This window comes from Centruroides sculpturatus, unplaced genomic scaffold (assembly GCF_000671375.1).
Source record: "Centruroides sculpturatus isolate CEXI.00-Female unplaced genomic scaffold, Cexi_2.0 scaffold507, whole genome shotgun sequence".
Lineage (NCBI taxonomy): Eukaryota > Metazoa > Arthropoda > Arachnida > Scorpiones > Buthidae > Centruroides > Centruroides sculpturatus.
In genome coordinates, this window is record NW_019384717.1 from 415,123 (window position 1) to 438,452 (window position 23,330).

The 23,330-nt window shown below is 27.7% G+C and overlaps 1 protein-coding gene and 1 long non-coding RNA gene across 4 annotated transcripts in view; one reads left to right on the top strand and one right to left on the bottom strand.

The window, feature by feature from the left end:
* Positions 1-2,488: 2,488 nt before the first annotated feature.
* On the bottom strand, positions 2,489-14,849 carry LOC111627948. 3 transcript variants are annotated; one of them, XR_002757087.1, is made up of 6 exons: positions 14,817-14,849; positions 10,140-10,285; positions 7,338-7,572; positions 6,375-6,529; positions 5,882-6,215; positions 2,489-2,560 (listed from the first exon to the last, which is right to left on the bottom strand). It is a non-coding gene; the product is annotated as an uncharacterized LOC111627948 (long non-coding RNA). The 3 variants fall into 3 exon arrangements; XR_002757088.1 differs by lacking the exon at positions 2,489-2,560 and adding an exon at positions 5,328-5,810 and having other exon boundaries at positions 10,146-10,285; XR_002757086.1 differs by lacking the exon at positions 2,489-2,560 and adding an exon at positions 5,328-5,810.
* A 3,787-nt stretch (positions 14,850-18,636) lies between these two features.
* LOC111627945 (osmotic avoidance abnormal protein 3-like) overlaps positions 18,637-23,330 on the top strand; it is a 62,376-nt gene continuing 57,682 nt past the window's right edge. Inside the window, exon 1 of the mRNA XM_023371645.1 lies at positions 18,637-19,082. The gene's annotated coding sequence lies outside the window, so the exon portion shown is untranslated. The remainder of the gene's footprint in view (positions 19,083-23,330) is intronic.

Below are 23,330 nucleotides of genomic sequence, written 5' to 3' on the forward strand. Positions count from 1 at the left end.
GAGGAGAAAGAAAAATGAAAAAAGGAAAGAGGAGGAAAGAAAAGAAAAAAGAAGAGGAAGATGCGAAGACGGAGCAGAAATTAAAAAAAAAAATAGGAACGAGAGATAGAGAAAGGAAAAGCAGGAAAAGGAAGAAATGATTGAAAAAAAAATTCACAAATTATTGCCGATTTTTCACGAATTCATTAAAAAATTTTATGAACTTTTTACGAATTTTTCGCCAATTTATTTTACAAATGTCGGAAATATTTACGACTTTTTAAAATTTATTTACATGGCGAATTTCTACAAATTTTATGGATTAATTTTAATCAATTTTCAATTAATTAAACAAACAATTTTTTACTAAATTACAACAGTAAATTTCACGAAATCTATCCACAAATTACGATAATTTATAACTATTTACCGAGTTAATCATTAATTATCTAAATTGATGATAATTATTTAACTCATTAATGTAATTATTAATAATTCTAATTTATGATTATTTATGCGTAACGCAAATTAATTAAACATTTATGTTAATGTATGATAAATTATTAATTGTTACCAACCCAGATTATTATTTATGCAGGTAAGAATGGGGCGTGGTTTTCTCAAACTCCTCCTCTAGTACTTAAATATGAATTTTTGGGGACGAATTCAGCTACGCCTATAAATTAGCATATTTTCGTGAATAATAATTTTTTGCCATGTTTTTCTTTATCTCATCCTTTCATCTTTAACTATTTTCATCCTCAAAGAATTTTTCCTTTTATGAAGATTTTCAATAATTAAGATCATATGATTTCCGATGGTCCTTAAAGATTTTCCAGGATGAGCATTTTCATAGTTAAGATTAAAGGAAGGCTTTCAATAATGTTTTAGGACTCTTCAGGATGTGGCGTTTTCAATTATTACGATTAAATAAAGATTTCCAATGGTCCTTAAGAATATTCGAGGATGAGGATTCTTATTTTAACATTAAATAAAAATTCCAATGAACCTTAAGTATTTTCAGGATATAGATTTTTAATTATAAGATTAAAGGAAGATTTCCAATAATCTTTAAGGACTTTTAAGAATACGGATCTTCAATTATTCAATTCAAAGGTTATCTTTCTTCCTCCTTTTCTTGAGAGATGAGAAAAAAGAGGACCAAAGATGCAAAGTACTCAGTGATTAAAACAAAAGATTGATCCTTCATCATCATTTCTCCAAATGATACAGAGAAAATGAGGAAGAGAAACATTTAAAATTGAAGAATTTTCATAAAATAGTTTTATCCATCTTCGACTTCTCCTCAGCATCCTCTCAAAACTTTTTTAGCTACTTAATGATAAAAATCCCCAACCTCTTCCTAAGAAATTATTTTGAGGAAGAGTATGAGTATTTTAATCTTCTTCAAGATGTTCGAATGTATGGATTCCTCATCATTTTCCTAAAGGATGAGGATGAAGATGAGGATGATAAGATATCCTCATTAAATCCTCATTCAGCTTTAAAAATTAAATAATTTAATAAACTTTTCTTAATATATTATAAATATAACTTCATACTTTCTGCACTCTCCAGCATCCTTCCGCATGCTCTCAAAACTTCATCAACTACTTAACGGAGAAAATCATCGAGTAAACTGCTTATAATTTACATTTTTTGAAATAAATTTCTTACAAAAATGTGTTTTCTTGCTCTTTCTTTCCTGATTTTTCTCCTCCATTTTAAAATTTTATTTGGAAATTTAAGAGCAATTTAATATGACGTCGACTCGTAGTGAATAACATTGATTATATTGCTTGCTTACTTACTTGAGAATGATTTATGTATCTTTTTAAATTCTTAAACGTCACTTCAAACGCAATTTTCTTCAAAGATAATTATAACTTTTAAAATTTTGTGGTTAAACTTTAAAAAAAAGAAGGAAAGATGAATAAATTAAATTTAATCCCGAAGGGGTTATTTGTATAGAACGAGACGTTTAAAACTACTCCTACAGAATTTTTAGTTTAAATATTCTTGATTTATTATCTGGGCGTATAGATTTTTTACCCCTGCTTTCTTATGATGTTTTAAATAATTTTACGACAGATTTTTAGCTTCTTTCTTTACGTAACCTATTGAAAAATCGATATAATAAATGATCACATGTTTCTAGATGGATCTTCTTTGTGTTTCCAGCAATCTGAAGACATAAAATTGATCTGTATATGAATATTCTCGTCTTTTCTGCGTGGTTTTTTACTAAATATATAATTAATTAAGCATTTATTTTGTTAAAATTTACTGAAAATTTATTTTTTTAATCACAAATCATCATTATATTTCTTTTCTCAGCATCCTAAATTATGAATATCTTCATCTTTAATGACATTTTACTGTAGAAAGAACTAAAAAAAATTCAGTTTTTCTTTACAATTACGTTCAATGTTAACGAAGAGTGTTTACTTATGATATTTACTTACTGAAAATTGCATATAACATCATCATTTTTAAATTTTTCTACTGGATTTTACGCATCTTCAGATGATAAACTCAGAATTGAGCTGTGTAATTTTTATACATGGCAATTTTCCTGAAACTAGAATCAATTTTGAGCTGATAATTAAGCTTTATTTCCATAAGATTTATTATTTTAAACATGATTGAAGTAAGAAAAAGTTTAAAAAACTTAATTTATTAAATAATTCTTGTATAATTTATTAAAAAAAAAATAACTTGTAAAATTTAAATACAGTAGAGAGTCGTTTATCAGAAGGTCGATTATCCGAAACATCGGTTATCCGAAGGAATTTCAGTCGACAAATTTAAATTTTCGCCAGTGCTGTGGCGCTGTAATCTTTGGCAATGTCTTCGGCTACTCAAATATTTTACGTTTTTGATACTAATTTAACTTCTGAAGTATAATTTTTTATTGTTTTTATATTTTTCAATATATTTATTTTGTTTGTACAAAATAAAATAATTTTTAACGATACAATAGTCTTCGTTAGGCTTAACATCGACGAAAATTCAACGCGAAGCGACACGCAACGGAGAAAAATTTCAACACGGGATAAATTAATATACTTTTTCGTACATAATTAGTTATCCGAACAACCCGAGTCCCCAATTGATTCGGATAAACGACGCTCTACTGTATATGCGTCAAATTTACTAATTGTATGTTCTTAATGCTAAATCCCTTCTACTTCTACTAGCTAAATACGGAAAAACAGGAATTAATTGAGAATTAAGCTGTAGAGCATTCCTACAAAAATAATTATCATTAATAAAATATGAATTTATTACTTTCCAGCATTTAAATTTACTATTTTCAATCTGAAATTTCAAATGGCCACACTTTAATGGTCAGGGGGGAAAAATGCAATTATAACACACACAAAAAAAAATTTTTACGAAGAGTTTCTAGCAATTTTTCTTCTGATTTTTTGATAAAAGTACAAAAATTATTATCTAAATTTTCATGTTTTCCTGCGTAAACAAGAGGTAAGTTATTATTAATATCGCAAATGTCGCGTAAACGTGACGCAACGCATCACTAGTAATGCGTTACTCGTGTCACTTAACACGCTTGATTCTATTAAAAGTACTTTATAAAGGCAAAACAATTTAGAATTTATAAATAATTCAAAGTTTTTATGAGTAGTTTTTTTAATTTCTTCGCATTCCAAATGATGCCTTAAGTATTTTCAGGATGTAGATTTTTAATTATAAGATTAAAGGAAGATTTCCAATAATCTTTAAGGACTTTTAAGAATACGGATCTTCAATTATTCAATTCAAAGGTTATCTTTCTTCNACTGTAGTAAATTTTATAGAATCTGAAGCATATTTACGATATAATTAGGATTTTAGGATAGCTTTGATAATAAAAAAAATTATAATAATTAACCGAAATTTTTATCTAATAATGAAAATATACTCTATAATAATTCAAAATTAATTAAGTTTTAATTATAAATTAAATTAATTTAATTATTATATTTAAAATTTTCCACAGAAAGAAAAACAGCTGGCGCTCTCTTTACGTCACCTTACCCTCACGACAAGTGTTAACGCAGTGAAGAAGCTTTTACAGGGGCAGAGAAGCGTTAGTTTTTACCACGTTTTCACGCGAATTTTTAAATATATTCTATAATAATTTAAATTTTTTTAGTAAAAAATAATCGATAAAGTTACCCAATATTCTCGAAGAGATAAAATAGGAAAAATCGATCGATTAGTATATTAAGTTTATAGGATTAACTTCCAACTTCCATGTATAACGAGGATAGATAAAGACGTTTTGTCACATTAACTTCTGGTTTTCTTTGAATTCTGTCATTTCTTATCTTATTTTCCGATGAGAGATGCGATATTGATTTTATTTAACTGTTGAAAAGATGAAAGAACTTCGATCGGCGTCAATCATCAAAGGCTAAAAGGCCATACGACGTCTCAGGTATCTGTTATTGTTCGATATTCAACGAATTGAACTTTGAAGTAACTTTTCACCTCTACATCATATCTTATCTTACTATTAATAATTCAGTATTATAAATTCAAGAAAATTTACAGTGGCAAAGATATCTCTTCAAACTTTTCTTTACAGTTTCCTCCATAAATAAATGAGAAAAGGATATGCAAAATTGGAAAATCCGGAGATGTGGAAGTCTCCAGGATACTTTAAACAATCAAAATAACACGAGTGACACGCATTGCAATCGTCAGGAGGACTCAATCAGAGATGAGTATTCATATGAAATGTGCATCTGTTTAGAATTATTCATAGGTATATGTATCAGGCACGTCTGAACATCGATTTATGCCTTATACAATATATACGATATAAGATAGCTTAATTCTATAGATTACAATGGTATATATACTAAATTAAAGTTTGAGTATGTTAATACAGTGCACGACAATCGTATAAAAATACACATATAAGCCCGTTCCTTACCTCAATTTTATTAATTATAATTCACTTTTATTTAAATTAAATTTAAAATATTCATTAGAAATACAATTACACGGAAATAAATTATTTTCTAATTTAATTTTCAATTCTCTTTGTGATAGAATACTTCATGATTCGATTTTGTTGAATAGAATCAAATAAATTTAGTTATTTTCTTTTTATGTAAATACGAGGAGAAGATGTCATTTTTATCTTTAATCTTTATACTTAATCCTCCAGCAGAGTTTTAATTTTATGTATAAAATATGGAAGTACGAAAATAGAAAAAATTTCTAGATCTTTTTACCTTTTTTAAACAAACAAAAATCCTATTAACGTTACATAAGAGTAGATAAATTTTCTAAGTTGAATATGTTATTAATCATAACTATTCACCCAAAAACTTTTTTAAAGGACAGAATGATATATCTACGCTTCTTCTATCAGGTCGATAAGGTTGTTTCATCTTGCTTATCACAGACTGCTTATAATTGTATCCAGTTTGTTGTATATCAATAAGAAAAGTTATTTTATAAAATATTTACATATTTCTTTTCATAAAAATCGAAAAATAACCCTGTCTAAACTCCAAAATAAACGTAAGAACATCAAAATTTACAAAGATATCCATCGTAAATCATGTATAATAAACCATCACTTTATGCAGAGAAGTGATTAATAAGCAGTTGAATAATTACTGACCACTTTAAACACAATTATTAACGATAACAATCGTATTTTCTATCTCGACACTTCATCCTAACTTCTGGTCAATATTTTGTTTACAGTTTATCGAATTTTCCTGTACTCTGCACTATATATAGTACAGAAATATCGGTTTATACAGCAGAAAAAAATATATGGTATAAAGAAAATAGATTCCTGTAAGCTTGAAATAAAAAACAGGAGAATAAAAGTAAGCTTTAAAAAAATGTAACAATTTTTAAGATATTTATTTACCTTATTGATTTCCTACACATCTGGGCAGCAATCTTCAATCTTGGTAGATAAGTCAAGTATCAAGACAGACGTGTATGGCCATTGCTTCTAGTAAGAGGTATAACTTTTCTCTTTATCTTCAACAAGGGGCTACTTTGACTTGAAAGGCCACTTTTCCCAATTCCAGGTTTGCATTCGGCACGAGCAAAGACCTTAACATTACTGTTTTCTCTTCTTTACAGTATTTTCAAATATTACAAGTATTTATAATGATAGATGATCCCTACTTAGACATGAAAATGAAAGGAATTCACTTCCTATCACTGATAATTTATAAAATTTAAGTCACCTCCTCCTACGAATAAGTTTATACTACTGTTGTTAAGATTCTTGACTTATCGATACTCCTATATTCTTTACATATATATATATATATCATATTATATTGAATATGGGAAAAAGTTTATATATATATGTATGTAATATCACTTTCTTTCACTATTGTACAACTTACTCTAGGGAAATGCCTTGTGTAGAATCCTTATATCTCACCGAAACTTCGCCTACAGAATCTGTAAACCTCCCTTTATGAAATCACTATATCTTCTTCAATGGTATCCTTCTATCTTCCTGTATAGAATCCCTATATTATCGTCTTCAGAATTCTTGCTACAGAATATATCATTGATTTTTTATATATATTTTCCTCTTTGAAACCTTTTATGTATGCAGTATAATAAACTTATATACCTAGTAATCTCCTCTGGTACGCGATTGTATAGCATGTAAAATATCTTATTCCAATCTTCTTATTTTATTTATTTTTTGTACTAGTTTATATACATCGTGAATTGTAAGTAGAATAACGTTGAAAGATTGTGTAGGAGGTTCTTCGCGATATATGTAACATAGTAGGAATAAGAATTGTTACAAAAAGTTTAGAATGTAAGCGTAATAATCATTGGTTATATTAATAATAATAAGTGCATAATATTTTACTTGTAAATGTTTTAACTAATCAGCTTTAAGACAAACATATCATTAACCAATCAGTGTTAAAGCCTTTTAATGGTGATTAGTTAGCTTAACGCTAATTGGCTCAGAAACGTTTGAATTTTTTAAAATTTTTACATGCGAAATCAAGAAAGACGGGTGTAAACCAGGGGCGGACTAAGGCCTAGGGAACCTAGGCACGTGCCTAGGGCCCGTAATTTTTGGGGCCCCAAAAATTAGGTTTTTAATTTTTTAATTTTAAAAGTAGGCCCGGAATTACAATGTTGCCTAGGGCCCGCTTTAGCCTTAGTCCGCCTCTGGTGTAAACAAGTATATTTTCGCTTAAATTTTTGTTTTGCTATTTATTATAATTATTTATATAATTTACATTATATTTTTAAGTGTTATAAACTTATAATTTTACCAATAAATAGACTAGAAAGCATTACTTCCTTATGTAAGGATTTTTCAGTTCAAAACATACCTTTGGGGTAGAGGATGGGAAAAAGTGTGAACTAGAAATAAAACGCATTTTTTTCCTTCTAGCAAGAATCTTCTAAGTGCAAGAAAGTTTTTTTATTAACAGTTCGGAAGAAGATGTGTGTGTTTCCCATCTTTGAGATTGGTTGAGAAAACAGGAGGATCTATAGCAAATGCAGCCAAACAGATTTCATACGTTATAGGTAGAGTTTCTGGCGACTTTTTTCTCCCTTCCACCCCTATAAAAAAAGATAAAATTTGAAAGTATTAGTGGAAAAAGTTTTGGAACAACTCCAGATCCAGTTAATGACCGTTTAAGTGATAAAACCGCAAATCGGTCTAAACTTCTCCCATTTGGGACGTATAATTTACGTTATAATGACATATTCAACTGTAACAAATTGTTATTTTTTAAATCACCCTCCTTCGATAATTGCAGTAAACTATCCATTTAAGAAAAGTGCACTCACTCGGCTGCTTATTCTAGAATTTTATGCGGATTATTCGACATAAAGAGCTAATTTAGTCGTATAATTATTCAAGTAATAGCGATTAATGAATATAGAAAAATTAGTATAGGTTTAACTAATGACCCTCGACCAGATGAAATATTTAAACAGCCAGATTGAGAAATGATCAACGTTCTCTGACAGGGATATTAGCGATTATCAAATTTTTATTCCTCATAAAAAAAAACTGAAATCACATTCAGAGAAAATGAATAAATAATGCTTTAAAAATAAATATGAAATATATATATTAATATTTAATAGATAAAACGCAAAAGTGAATGAGATCAACTGAAAAAAAATGAGCGTAAAGATAAATATAAATTTAAAATTCAGTATTTATTGAGACACTAAGTAAACATTTCAATTTTAAATTAAATTTTGATCAAATTAAAAAAATTAATTCAATTTTAAAAATGTAGAAATTCGTTAGAAAACGCAGAAACTGATTACATTTTTAAAAAATCCAGCATGATTTGCGTAACTTTTCCGGCAAAAAAAAAAGTTAAAAATGTGCATGGCGCTATCTGCTGCAATTTTTATTTAATTATATATTGTTAGTTATTATAAAATGATAAGAAGCTTAATTTTCGGCCAGAGACGAGTTTTATAAAAAAAATTGTATATGCTAATAACGAATAAACCGTTCGATCTCCATGTTAAGTCTGATCCTCACTCGAGATATGATAGAAGGTCCCTCTCAATCTTCCCATCCCTTGACCTTTAACTACCAAAATTTAATAATATCAATTCTCTTAATACACAAACCTCCGTGCAAAATTCCAGAAAATTTCGATAAAACGCATAAGAGTTATTAAGCTTTAAAGTGGGTGGAAAAAAACCGTATTCCTCATACACAAACTAACATGCAGAAAAAACTCCCAATATTTTTTGCATTTTTCGACGTTTCAAGCTCCCGAGTGAAAAAATATAAAACTCTTGAGGGTCATATTTCGACCGATTGCCATACTTTCTTTCCCTCTGTTATATGTAACGGCGAGAAAGTAAAAATGCAGTAACTGATCACATTTAAAAAAATGCAGAAACTGATTAAATTTATAAAAATGCAAAAACGAAATAAATTTTTAAAAATTTTTGGAAATTAAAATAAGCTAAGAAAATAAAGAAATTATTACATAACAAACTAAATAAATAATGTTGAAATGTTGATAAAAAAAATATAGAAAATGCCTATTTAATTTAACATAAAAAAATATGAGACTAGTTTTATACTAACAGGAAGAAGAGTAATTAAATATAAATTATATAAAATAAAAAATTCGAAAATTAAATTTTTGACAAATAAAAAATTTCTAAACTAAAATAAAATCTTTATTAAATGATAATTTAATAAGGGAAAAAATAATTTGCAACATAAAACAATAAAGATGAGGAGAAATTTATTCCTCTTCGATAAATTAAAATATATAACGATAGTAAAAATTACTTATTATCTAACGGTAACATTATTGTCGTTATACATATATAATGTGCACATTGGCAAAGTATTAATAAATTTCAATCTTAGTTATGCTGTTACTTAGTTAACTACTAAATATGTCAAAATTAATATCACGCATGAATATTTTAAGCGTTTAATCATTATTTAATGATGAAGAATGATGAAAAGTAAGAATGATAATAAATATTGGAAAATTTTAATAATGTTTCTCTAAATGTAATTAAATTAGACAATGAAGAATCGAAGATTTAATGTATATGAATGAATGAGTGAAGGGAAATCGGATGAAAGAGAAATTAAAAATGACGGAGGATGAAGTGGAAATCTGACGGAAAAGATTTGGGAAATGAATGCAGATAAGAAGTAAATCTGATGAAGAAGAAAGGTAGGTGAGGAGGAAATGGTGAATGAAGGGAGTGAGAAGGAAGATGAGGAAGAAATGGAGAATGTAGGAAGATTAGGAAATGGAGAATGACGAAGATGGAATGGTGATATGAAAATGAAGAAATGGTAAACGAAGGAATACAAACAGGGAATCTAATTTAGATAAAATTAAAGATGAAGAGAAAATGTGATGATAAAGGAATGGAAAATGAATAGAAAAGAAAGATATAGATGAAAATGAAAAGCCACGTTGATAAGCAAATGAAGAATGAAAGAAAATAAAAATAAAAATTTGACAAAGATTAAAATAAAGATTTAGCAGAGTAAAGATTTAAACATAAATTATTTAGCGAATTTCAATTATACCTTTGAAAGATTAATATATACATTTTTTAAATTGCCATGATAATTAAAATTTGTAATTGAAATTAGTCAAAAACTTAAGAGAAACCTTTACTCTTTCTCTCTCCAGAGGCTAATCTCTCTTTAGTTTCTTACTCCTCTCGTTGGTTCTCAACCTTCTAACCAATAGAAAAGCGATTTGAGGATTACGTCAGAGAAAACAAGCATCTCGCTCTCTTCCTCTAGGGATTGTATCTGGAAAAGAAGACAAATGATGGCGAACTTTGTTGATGTTCCTGGTTGAAGTTTTGATTCTTTTTATTCTCGAGTGTGTTAAGATGTAGTTAAAGAGGAAGAAAGAAAGTATTCTTCTTCTCCTTTAACTCCAGAAAGTATTCACGAAAGTCAATTCCTGGGGAATTCGTAAAGGATTCTTTCGATACTTTTTGATTAAATTAGTATTTTCTTCTCCTTATCCATAAATTAATTACATATCCTGTGTAACAAGTTTACGACTTGAAAAGAAAGTAGAAAATTCTTTTAAAGGCATCCCTAAAGCATCAATAATTCTCATTTAAACACGCATAAATATATTATTTTTTCCTGCAGATGAATAAATCATATATATTTTCCTTTATAAATCACGTTTTAAGATCTGTATGTAGAGGTTTTATATATATTTTAGACTCTAATTTGAGTATACGTTAAACAGAGGTAATACATATCAAGTGTCTTATTCGTTGTAGTACAGGTTAGGATCATTAATTGATAATAAATCGTTATATAGGGATATAATCTATACTCGAGTGAGTATACATTAGAGTCTAATGTATACTCACTCGAGTATAGATTATACTCCTATATAGCAAGGGTCTAATGATTAGACCCTTGTTTACCCATCTGAGTATAGAACATCTGAGTTCTATTTAACGATTTTAAAAAATTTATGCTCAATTAACGATCGCTAAATACGGGGTATCATTGTATAATTGTATAAAAAATTATTTTAGTTGGTGTTTTAGATGTTTACAGCTCAAAATTTCAAAGCAAAATTCCACAAACGTGATTGATCATACGCAATTTTATGAAGTACTTCGTCTTAGTGCATACCTAATGTAGAATTTAAGATTTAAGAGTATCGAAGATGATAAATTGAGGGAAACCTTCACGCATATGATGCTTATTCTTCATCATTGCCATCCTTTAATTTGAGAAAATAACGCATGAGATTGAAGAGAAACAAATTAAATAATCAATTAACCTTGATAAAGAATTTAAGGCTCAATTAATTAGCTTTGATTGCCAGTTAATAACGTTTAATAGATAGTCGATTTAACATTTTTACGAACTTACGAAAGCGATGGAATTAAGAAAATTAATGGAAAAAATATCTTAAATTACGAACAGAATTGCCGATATCGAGAAGGAAAGACGTAAAAGAAAGGAAAAAAATACTCAACACAAAAACACACAACAAACACACTTCACCACTTCAGTTAACATTATTCTATTTATCGGATAACATGCGTGTGTTATATCCATTAGAAAGAACAGTCCAGTTACTGTGTTTGGACAGAATTCAAGTTGTTTTCTTGGAAAATTGACGTCAAAGTGAGTACAGGTAAAGCCACCTTTCGATAGATACGCCTGGTAAGACAACGGATCTATAATTATTTTTCTAAGCTCTAAAAATAAATAATTGAAGAGAGTTAAAGGGGATCAATGCCATGCCCTTCTCATTGATGGATTTTAGTTACGCTCGGATACACTTGGCATGGATATTTAACCAGCCAAGTGGGGTTAGGTTATAAAAACATACCCTCTGACAACTCCAGATAAGGATAATTTTTCTTTTTAAATTTTATTTTCAGTTGAGAAATGTTACTACTTTTGTAATATATCGACTTAATTTTACAACAATTTTATTTAAATTTACAAGATTTTCTCAACAGTTTTAATCACTGTACTTAAATTACTAGAGATCTCAACTGGAGCAGATGACAGGCATTTTTTTTTTCTTTTTTTCGGGGTAATTTTTACAACGTTCTACTATATCTTCACTAGATTTATGTTAATTTTCTAAGACCGAATTAACTGTTAAATTAAATTCTAGTCTAGACGTTTGTACATTAATAATATCTGATTCGCTTCCTGAAGTACCGCAATAGGACCTTCAGCTCTTCAACGCGTAACGAATTTCAATGAGTGTAAGCTTTGGCGTGTTTAACAGAAAGGCTGATTTAAATATCTTTCGCCGTAATATTTTCTTATTCTTCTCTCTTTCCCCCCTTCTTCTTCGATATTTCTACTTTGGTGAATAAATTATGTCTTTGCGTATCGATTAGTTGCGGGGTTTAAAATGCCTGATGACTAGTTAACTTCGATCGAACGAGTCACGAATCTAAACTCGACGTTATCAATCCATACAAAAGTCTGATCCGAGTAGCTGTGTTTCGCTTGTGAATATTAAATTATGCACTGTTAAAATTGCCTCTGGCCTGTTTTTAAAATACGAGAGACCCGCAACCATCTTTAAAGTTGAAAACGTGTTTTCATTCCGGCCATAATTTATTCATTTTTATGATTTTAAAGAATCATCAAATGAATTGCTTGGAAAGAAACGTGCCAGAATGTGATTTTTCTTCAATAATTTTACAATTTGAGCCGTTATTTTTTATGTAATACCCACTCGTACCCGCAAGTGCAACGACTTTTCGTAAGGAAGGAAGTTGTAATTTTTACGTAATTGTAGTGTAAATTTGGATTTTAGATAACGACACCCAATTATAAAAGGTAGAGAAATATTGTAAATAAACTCTTCACGCTATATGCAAATTAGTGTAAAGGACGTTTAGAATAATTTAGCAAACACAGGAGCTGGGGAAAATCTTGTTTTTTGAGTGTGTTCTGTTTCCTAAATTCACCAAATTTAATGGAGCCAATGTGTCTAGTAGTGTGCTTCAATTCCCAAAACGAAATTTTATTTGCGATACTCGAACACATTTAGAATCTGGAAGAGATAAAGAACTAAAAAAATAAGAAAGTTGAGACGATCAATGGATGAAAACTCATTAAAAGTAACTTCAATTAAATTTCACTGAAAAATATATTCTACGCGAAGAAATTTTTAGGTCAAGCGTGTTTATTAAACATAAATCCTATTCAATAAATGATGACGAAAGTTTGCGTGTGATGAAAGAGGCCCTTTAGCTTCGTGGTACAGTTAAATAATGTTTAAGTATTTATAAATATTTACTAGAAATCATTTGATCCTTTTGTAGTTTTGCTGGGAAAGAGGCGGGAAGAAAAAGTGATTGTAGTAAAATTGGCTAAAAATTATGTGTAAATTCGGCCTTGTGCCGGTTTACATATACGCCAGATAAGTTATGGCTTAGTTCCTAACAATACGAGATTACAGCTTAGAACCTCACGCTATGAGGCTACTGCTTAGGACTTCACGCTAAGAAAATACAACTGAGAGGTTTACGTTAATCTTTACACTATGAGGCTACAGGTGGAATTTCACACTACGACAGCTTAATCTCAAGTTTTGAGATTGTATAAATCCGATCTTGTGCAGGTTTACATGTATGCTATACAAGCTTTCTCATAATATAATACTAGTTACGACTTAGAACCTCACTCTATGAGAGTATATCTGAAGGGCATACACTACCAAATTACAACTTATTACCTCAAGCTATGAGGCTGTAACTTTTGATCTCACTATACACCCGAGGGGCTTATCAGCTTTACACAGCTAACCTAACACTATGAGGCTACAGATAGAACTTACACAACAGCTTGAATCTCACGTTATGAGGCTAAGAATTAGGGCCTCTCGCTCTTAAATTTATTATTACTTTATGAAAGGGTAGGTTCTGCTATATATTATAGCTTAGGTCCTCAACAAGTCTATTTCTAGTCTGGAGCACATGGTTACAGAAAGTCAATGAGTTCAAGAAGTTGGCCATCACAAGTACACTTGTACGAAAAACCAGAGTGCGTATATATATATACACCTGTGTCTAGTTCCTCCTTCAGATTGAATAGAAAGTTTTTCCTCTGTCGTGTTTTCGTAAAAGAAAAGTTTTTTTGAAAGAAAAAAGGAGAGAGAAATATTCCGAAATGGAAAGTAAACTACTCATCTTCTAATGGGTACCATATCACAAGATTTCAAAAGCATTAAAAGAGATTAAAAAGTAATAATCTGTATAAAATATACTTATATATAGCTTTAAAAGCGAATTAGATGATTATTTATTAATCTGTAATTACTTTACAAAGTTTATTTTCTAAAAATAAACTAATTTTTTGCTACATAAAGAATATTTTGAATTTTACTCTCTCATTGGCTAATTTGAATTATTTCCGTCATTTCATTCGTCAATTTAAATTTGAATTTGTTAAAAATCGTTAATTACTTCTTAATATATATTAACAATTTTAAAATACAAATCGTGCAAACTAAATTTCATAAAAATTATTTTAAAATTAGCATTTATCTTATTCTTTAGTTAATAGAGAAATTTTGCTGTATTATTGGATAATTTGAATAATTTCCTACTCTTGATTGGTTAGTTCAAATTTAAATTCGCTAAAACTTATCAATTTCTTGTCAATGTATATTCTACAACGCTATAAACAATAATTTTTGAATAATTCGTTTAGGATTTAAGTAGAATTATCTAAATTTGATTAATTTAAAAATTTTAAATAATTTTACTACAAAAATCACTTAAAAATTAGCAATAATCTTAATGTTTCAATTAAAGAAAAAAATTACCCTCTAATATTGGCTAATTCGAATCAATTTTTGCTTGTAATTGGTTGAATTAAATTTAAATTTATTAAAGTTTATTGGTTGTTTTTGAAACGTCTGGTAATTGATTATTTTTCATTTAAATAATTTCAAATTTATTGGAAATTTTAAAGGGAAAAGAGGGAAAAATTCAATTTAAAAAACAATATTTTTAAAAACGGTAATTGGTAAATTTTAAATATCGTCATTTCATTAGTTGTGTGTGAAGTAATTGATTATTAAATACAAGAATTTTTATTGATTCCACGTAATTGGTTAATTTTAAATTCGAATGTAAGAAATTTATTACTTGTAGACACGTGTGAAATTAGATTCATTGAATCGATAATCTCAGCAATTTTTCTAGTTCAAAAATTTAAATTTAAAATGAATGTTTTAATATTTATGCAACGAGTTTCATATTTGATTTATCTTTTGATATATCTATATATATATATATATATATATTCCCCCTCCTTTTTTTAATTTTATTTGATACTAGAGATGTAGTAGTTGGAAACATTCTCATTTTTATTAGTATCATTTGAATAAAAAGAATAAAAAAAAATAAAAATAAAAATTTTTTATCGGTCAGATCATCAATATTTTTACACACAAAAAATGTTATTCCCAGTGAATTTATTTACAATTTTTCATTTTATTTGGAATTAAATAAGAAAGAATGAATGCAAGAATGGAGGGGGAGAGAAGAAATAAATAAATAAGTAAAAATTGAAGATAGAGATTTTCAGATGAGAACTTTTATTCGATTTGTCTACCATGTTGTGAAAAGTCGATTTTAGAACGGTTGGGTGATTCTTTAGAAAAAAAAATTATATATATATATATATATATAAACTAAAAAAATGTTATTGTTATTTTTTTTATCTTTTTTGAAATTAAACCATAGTTTTTATCAAAGTAATATCTGATTCTTTGTGCCAAAAAAGACATTTCTAATTCTACACATATCACAAGAAATGTTCAGCCAAGTAGAATCTAAGCGAAAACAATATTTCTTTTCTCTCGGTATCTCCATCCATCCTTTAGTTGTTTGCAATCGATAAATCACTAACTTTTAGCATTTTACACTTTTATCTACTAGATAATAGATAAAGAAAGGTGATAAACTATAATTTTCTTTCCAAAAATTCTTTTCTGAGTAACTTAACTAAAGGATATTATTAGTGATCTCTTGCACTAAATGAGCATCAGAGACAATTAATATTGATTCCAATACTAAATTCCTTTTGTAATTAGTAAAACTTTTAGAACTATCGATTTGGATATTTTACTTAAAATTTCCTCTTTAATAATTACTATTCCTGTTACATTTTAATGCAATTTAATTTAAACTAGTAGATGAATAATTTCTCTTAAAATTATTAAATTAACACCATACTTATATATATTATCTGAATATTAAATAATTTGATCATAATTAAATGTAAGAATATTTAAAATCCATCACCGAATTGTTACAAATGATTAAAAATAATCTGCTACGATTTTAAATTAATCGAGTCCTAAATTAAAAAAAAAAAAAAGTTTAAATAAACCAATGACCTTTGAGATGATTTCAAAATAACCAATTAGAGATGAGACCGTTAAAGTTTAATTTAAATTAATCCAATCACGGTGACAATTTATTTTTAAAATTAATCAACTAAAAGATGATTATTTTTAAATTCGTTTTTTAAAAAAATTTAAAACTGAGCAACTAGAAATTAATTAATTAATTATTTTTATTTTTTAAATTCAAATATCAGTTTTAATTAAAACACGAGAGAAATTTTCTTAAAAATCTTAACAGAATTTGTATTAAATAAAATATTGGCTAATTTGTATTACTTCTCGCTTAAAATATTATATAATATTAATTTCAATAAAGTGAATTTTATACAAAATAAAATTATAATTCTAACTTTAAACAAGAAATTACCGTGTCTAGGTTAATCAGTATTCTACTGAGGTATACTGCGAGTGGATCATCTGCGTGTTTTGACACTTAAAATATGAAGAAGGGGGATTATCGTAGGGGGGTATATCATCTGTTTTGGGGATATAAATTTTTAATAAATCTATAACCGATTGATTCCTATCTAGAATACAGTAGTTTAAAAATTACAATCAATACAATTCCGTTTTGTCCTATTGATTCTTTTCTAATGTCGAGTAAAATGTATTTTATCCTATTTTGCAACTCATTCCTGGTAAATGGATAGTTCATTATCTTTTGCTTTCTCTTTGATTATTCTATTTGCTTTTCTTTGAATAATGCATTTTTCTCCCTATCGTAATTATATGTAGATTATTTATTTAATCGGATTTTAATATTTAATTCGTCGTCGGTGATGTTAGTTTAAACAGATAATTATTGAAATTTTAAATAAATGCTTGGAGCAAATTGGAATTTTTTTTTCTTTTTCTTATTTTTTTTAAAATGAAAGCAAGGGAACTACTCGATTATTTATTATTTTTCTTTATTATTTTATATAATAATAATAGTAATTACAGCTTAATAAATTTTATTTTAGTAGAGTTTTAACGTCATTCTTCAACTGATTAGAGTATGAAGTTCTGTTCATCCTGGTATATTCATTATTTATAAATAAATAAATAAATAATATAAACAGAATCTCATCTTTTCACATTCTATCGTCTTTTAATATTAGAAAAATATATATTTTTCACTCGAGGTAAAAGATTTGAATATTTTATTCATACAAACTTTGAAAATTCTGTATTCGTTGAATGAACACTTTTAACTCTTTATTCATATTAATATCTACATAAACATTCCTTTCGAGAATTTGACTTTTTTGTATAATTTATTGGAATTTGCATTATAAAATAAATATACTCATGAATAAAAATTTATATCCCTGACTATGTTATTGTGAATGTACTTAAACATTGAATTACTTAGTGACTACTGGCTTAAATTTCATTTTCAGTTCCCTTTTTTTTTTATTGATGTTTAAGCTGCATTTCTGCGATAAAAATAAAGTTTTATGCTTTTTAAAATGTGCTGAAATATCTGAAAAATGATTTAGTTACTTTGAAGTAAGTTTATACTTTTTATTAATATAAAAAAGGTATAAAATTTTAACAGTACGTCAGAGTTTTCAAGTAGCCATTTTCTATATTTATGCACGCATTTTTATAAGATAAGAGAATAATTTTGCATAAATATTAAGAAAAAAAACTTTGGCCTAAGATGTAATATAAACTAGAACGTTAAATACACTAAATTTCTTAGATTAATTCAAGAATTCTTAAGTGTAGTTCATAGGTTATGCAAGGGCGATATTTTGTAGCATTAAACTGCAATGCCAACGGTCTATACAGGATATAATATATACATAACTTTTTTTTATTTTTTTGGAGTTCATTATAAATGCCAAAGCAGACCATTCATGCAAAAACAGATATAGATCAAGGTGTATATTATTAAAGGGTGTGGCGCCGAAAAAAGGAAATCGGCTCATATACCAAAAAATTGCTAAATATTTCCGCTTCTAATTAAACAATTTACGGACGGGAAACGAATTTAAATTCTTTATTTTTATTATTAACATCATAATTACGAGTTGTAGAAAGGATCAAAACGCACACCGCTAAGCGAAACAATTAATCATAATTAATTACACCAGCAAAGAAAAAATAAATAAATCTAAAATTTACTAAAAATTAAAATATTGTAATTTTAATTAATTAAATTAATTAATTAATTAAACTTTTTTTTTACATATTAGAGAAGTAGAAGAAGAAGAAGAAAAACAATATAAAAATTGGTCAAGGTCTCTCATCCCCGAGCTTCCTATTTCTCCCAGAAGAGGTCGCTACACTCCACCTTGACAACCGCTGTGTTGTTTGGTCGTATCCAAGAAGGCTTAGAACATGTCGAATGTTTGCTGTTTATAATTGATTTCTAGCCGTTTTATTAAATCGTAGAATGACCGAGTCGCTCTATAACTAATCGGGATACGTTAAATAACGCCGTAGGCTTTTAAAATAACGGAATTAATGCTAGATAAACCTTAATAAGCGGTGATTACTGGCGGGAGACGATGTCGTGATTCTTCAAATCTCATTCTTGATGGATGGAAATGGCTTTTTTTTCTTTCGTTCTTCGAATGAATTATGGATTCAGATGAAGAATTGACTCCACGACGTTATGTCCTTTCCTATAGAAGACATGCTACATCTATTGGGACTCATTTCTATTGACAGAATGACTGAAATGAGGTAAGTTCAATTTTTCATTGTAAAATATATGCAATTCATAAGGGTCAATGTCTAAATTTTAATATATATATATCAATATCTTGATACTGAAACTCATTCATTACACATTCAAGAATTAATTACCATCAAATCAAAGTTATGTCTTTCATGCTTGGTGAATTAATATACATTTTATACTGGTTATTATTGATTTTAATCAGTTTTATGTAAGACTGAGCTTATATATGTGTTTACTTATTAAATATCTTTTGTCATAGCCGAGTGGTGTGTTAAATTTTTGTGTGTCGACGGTATTGTATGTATGCTTTTGTTATTGTGGCATGGAGTCCGAATTTGCCTCGAACCCTCTCGGTAGCTTTGCCCCTGCATACTGGCACAGTTAAGAATTAATTACCATTATATCAATGTTATAACTTTTGTATTTGGTGAATTTAGTAAATATACATTTTGTACTGTTTATTAATGATTTTAATCAGTTTTACATATTTTTCATTATGTCCAAGAAATTTATTAAGTTTTTGTATTTACACTTTCATCGTGTGAGGCATGGAACCTGATGTTGCCGATTGATACCTTTGGCCGATATGGATAGTTCGTATGAAATGTCAGTCGAGAAAGCTGCTTCTTATCCGTTTATCCGTATGCTTCTTTATATTGTTGTAGTTCTCTTAATCCCGAAAAAATATTTTTTTTTGTTCTCTTAATCCCGAAAAAATATTTTTTTTTTTTTTGTTGGCGTGACTTTGCCGACATTGGGAAACAAGATGCCTCTTCAAACTGTGTCGGTTCAAAGTTTCTGTTAGAATTTCTACATTATGCATTCTAGAATTAATTATAAATACATCAAAGTCACATCTTTCCTGGGAATATTAAAAAGTGTATTAAATCATCTATAATTTTTAATGATAATTATTAATTTTAATAAGTTTTATACACAAATTATGTAAAGCTGAGCAAATTGTATTTTTAAAAAATTATTATTAAACTTTTACATATATCAACATGTTTCTGTCAAGTTGTTCATTACATATTCAAGAATTAATTATAAATGTATTAAAGTCACATCTTCTCTGATAATGTTACAAAAGTGAATTGAATTAATTAGTACTTTAAGTCATAATTATTTATTAATTTTAATAAACTTTATGTACAAGAACTTGAATTAATATTATGTTTTTATGGTTTTTTTTATGTAAAACATTAAATTTGATGGTCTTCTGTGTCAGATTTTGGACCAAATGGCTCTACCATTATCCCATTTGAGCCCATCTTTTCTTACAAGGCTTACATACAGATGTCATTTGATATTATTTTCTGCATATTAGTGTTTTCAAGTTATATAATATATAAATATGTTTGTTAAAATATCCTTTATTATATATTCAAAAATTAATCATAAATATATCATACATTTATTTATTTATTATACTGATTATGAGTAATGCTGATAAGTCAGGAGATTATTACCTCATACAATAGATATAGCTTGAATAAAATATAAACAATCATGCAAACATAAAACAATGCTTAAGTTTCTCAAGGAAAACAATTGATGCTGTGAAAAATATGTATAAGCTGTCATAAGTAAATATTGAAACATTGTCATGAATGTTACATACATAATACAGTAGAGCATCGATTATCCGATCCAATTGGGGACTGGGGTTGGTCGGATAATTGAAAAGTCGGATAACCGAAAAGTATGAAAAAATACATTATTAGTGTAGTATATTATTATATCCCATGTAATTAGTATATTAGTATATCGCTATTAACCTACTTTGCGTTGAATTTTCCTCCATGTTAAGCCTATCAAATTTTTTTTAAAAATAATAATCGTTGCTATTGTATCGTTAAAAATTAGAAAATTAAGCCTCGTTTAAATACTGGCTCCCTTTCATGGTCGATCCAGTGTTGCCAGCTAAAACACGTAAAAATAATATTAAATTAACCAAGACATGGCCAAATATTGTAGCGCCACATCACTAGCGGACATTTGAATTTGCCGACTAGAATGTAGTCGGATAATCGATGCTCTACTGTATTAGTTTTAGAACTTTAAACATTTGGATTACGAGGGCTGTTCGGAAAGTTCGCGGCCTTGCCTATGTGTGGCGCTNTAATCTCAAGTTTTGAGATTGTATAAATCCGATCTTGTGCAGGTTTACATGTATGCTATACAAGCTTTCTCATAATATAATACTAGTTACGACTTAGAACCTCACTCTATGAGAGTATATCTGAAGGGCATACACTACCAAATTACAACTTATTACCTCAAGCTATGAGGCTGTAACTTTTGATCTCACTATACACCCGAGGGGCTTATCAGCTTTACACAGCTAACCTAACACTATGAGGCTACAGATAGAACTTACACAACAGCTTGAATCTCACGTTATGAGGCTAAGAATTAGGGCCTCTCGCTCTTAAATTTATTATTACTTTATGAAAGGGTAGGTTCTGCTATATATTATAGCTTAGGTCCTCAACAAGTCTATTTCTAGTCTGGAGCACATGGTTACAGAAAGTCAATGAGTTCAAGAAGTTGGCCATCACAAGTACACTTGTACGAAAAACCAGAGTGCGTATATATATATACACCTGTGTCTAGTTCCTCCTTCAGATTGAATAGAAAGTTTTTCCTCTGTCGTGTTTTCGTAAAAGAAAAGTTTTTTTGAAAGAAAAAAGGAGAGAGAAATATTCCGAAATGGAAAGTAAACTACTCATCTTCTAATGGGTACCATATCACAAGATTTCAAAAGCATTAAAAGAGATTAAAAAGTAATAATCTGTATAAAATATACTTATATATAGCTTTAAAAGCGAATTAGATGATTATTTATTAATCTGTAATTACTTTACAAAGTTTATTTTCTAAAAATAAACTAATTTTTTGCTACATAAAGAATATTTTGAATTTTACTCTCTCATTGGCTAATTTGAATTATTTCCGTCATTTCATTCGTCAATTTAAATTTGAATTTGTTAAAAATCGTTAATTACTTCTTAATATATATTAACAATTTTAAAATACAAATCGTGCAAACTAAATTTCATAAAAATTATTTTAAAATTAGCATTTATCTTATTCTTTAGTTAATAGAGAAATTTTGCTGTATTATTGGATAATTTGAATAATTTCCTACTCTTGATTGGTTAGTTCAAATTTAAATTCGCTAAAACTTATCAATTTCTTGTCAATGTATATTCTACAACGCTATAAACAATAATTTTTGAATAATTCGTTTAGGATTTAAGTAGAATTATCTAAATTTGATTAATTTAAAAATTTTAAATAATTTTACTACAAAAATCACTTAAAAATTAGCAATAATCTTAATGTTTCAATTAAAGAAAAAAATTACCCTCTAATATTGGCTAATTCGAATCAATTTTTGCTTGTAATTGGTTGAATTAAATTTAAATTTATTAAAGTTTATTGGTTGTTTTTGAAACGTCTGGTAATTGATTATTTTTCATTTAAATAATTTCAAATTTATTGGAAATTTTAAAGGGAAAAGAGGGAAAAATTCAATTTAAAAAACAATATTTTTAAAAACGGTAATTGGTAAATTTTAAATATCGTCATTTCATTAGTTGTGTGTGAGGTAATTGATTATTAAATACAAGAATTTTTATTGATTCCACGTAATTGGTTAATTTTAAATTCGAATGTAAGAAATTTATTACTTGTAGACACGTGTGAAATTAGATTCATTGAATCGATAATCTCAGCAATTTTTCTAGTTCAAAAATTTAAATTTAAAATGAATGTTTTAATATTTATGCAACGAGTTTCATATTTGATTTATCTTTTGATATATCTATATATATATATATATATATATTCCCCCTCCTTTTTTTAATTTTATTTGATACTAGAGATGTAGTAGTTGGAAACATTCTCATTTTTATTAGTATCATTTGAATAAAAAGAATAAAAAAAAATAAAAATAAAAATTTTTTATCGGTCAGATCATCAATATTTTTACACACAAAAAATGTTATTCCCAGTGAATTTATTTACAATTGTTCATTTTATTTGGAATTAAATAAGAAAGAATGAATGCAAGAATGGAGGGGGAGAGAAGAAATAAATAAATAAGTAAAAATTGAAGATAGAGATTTTCAGATGAGAACTTTTATTCGATTTGTCTACCATGTTGTGAAAAGTCGATTTTAGAACGGTTGGGTGATTCTTTAGAAAAAAAAATTATATATATATATATATATATATATTTCTTT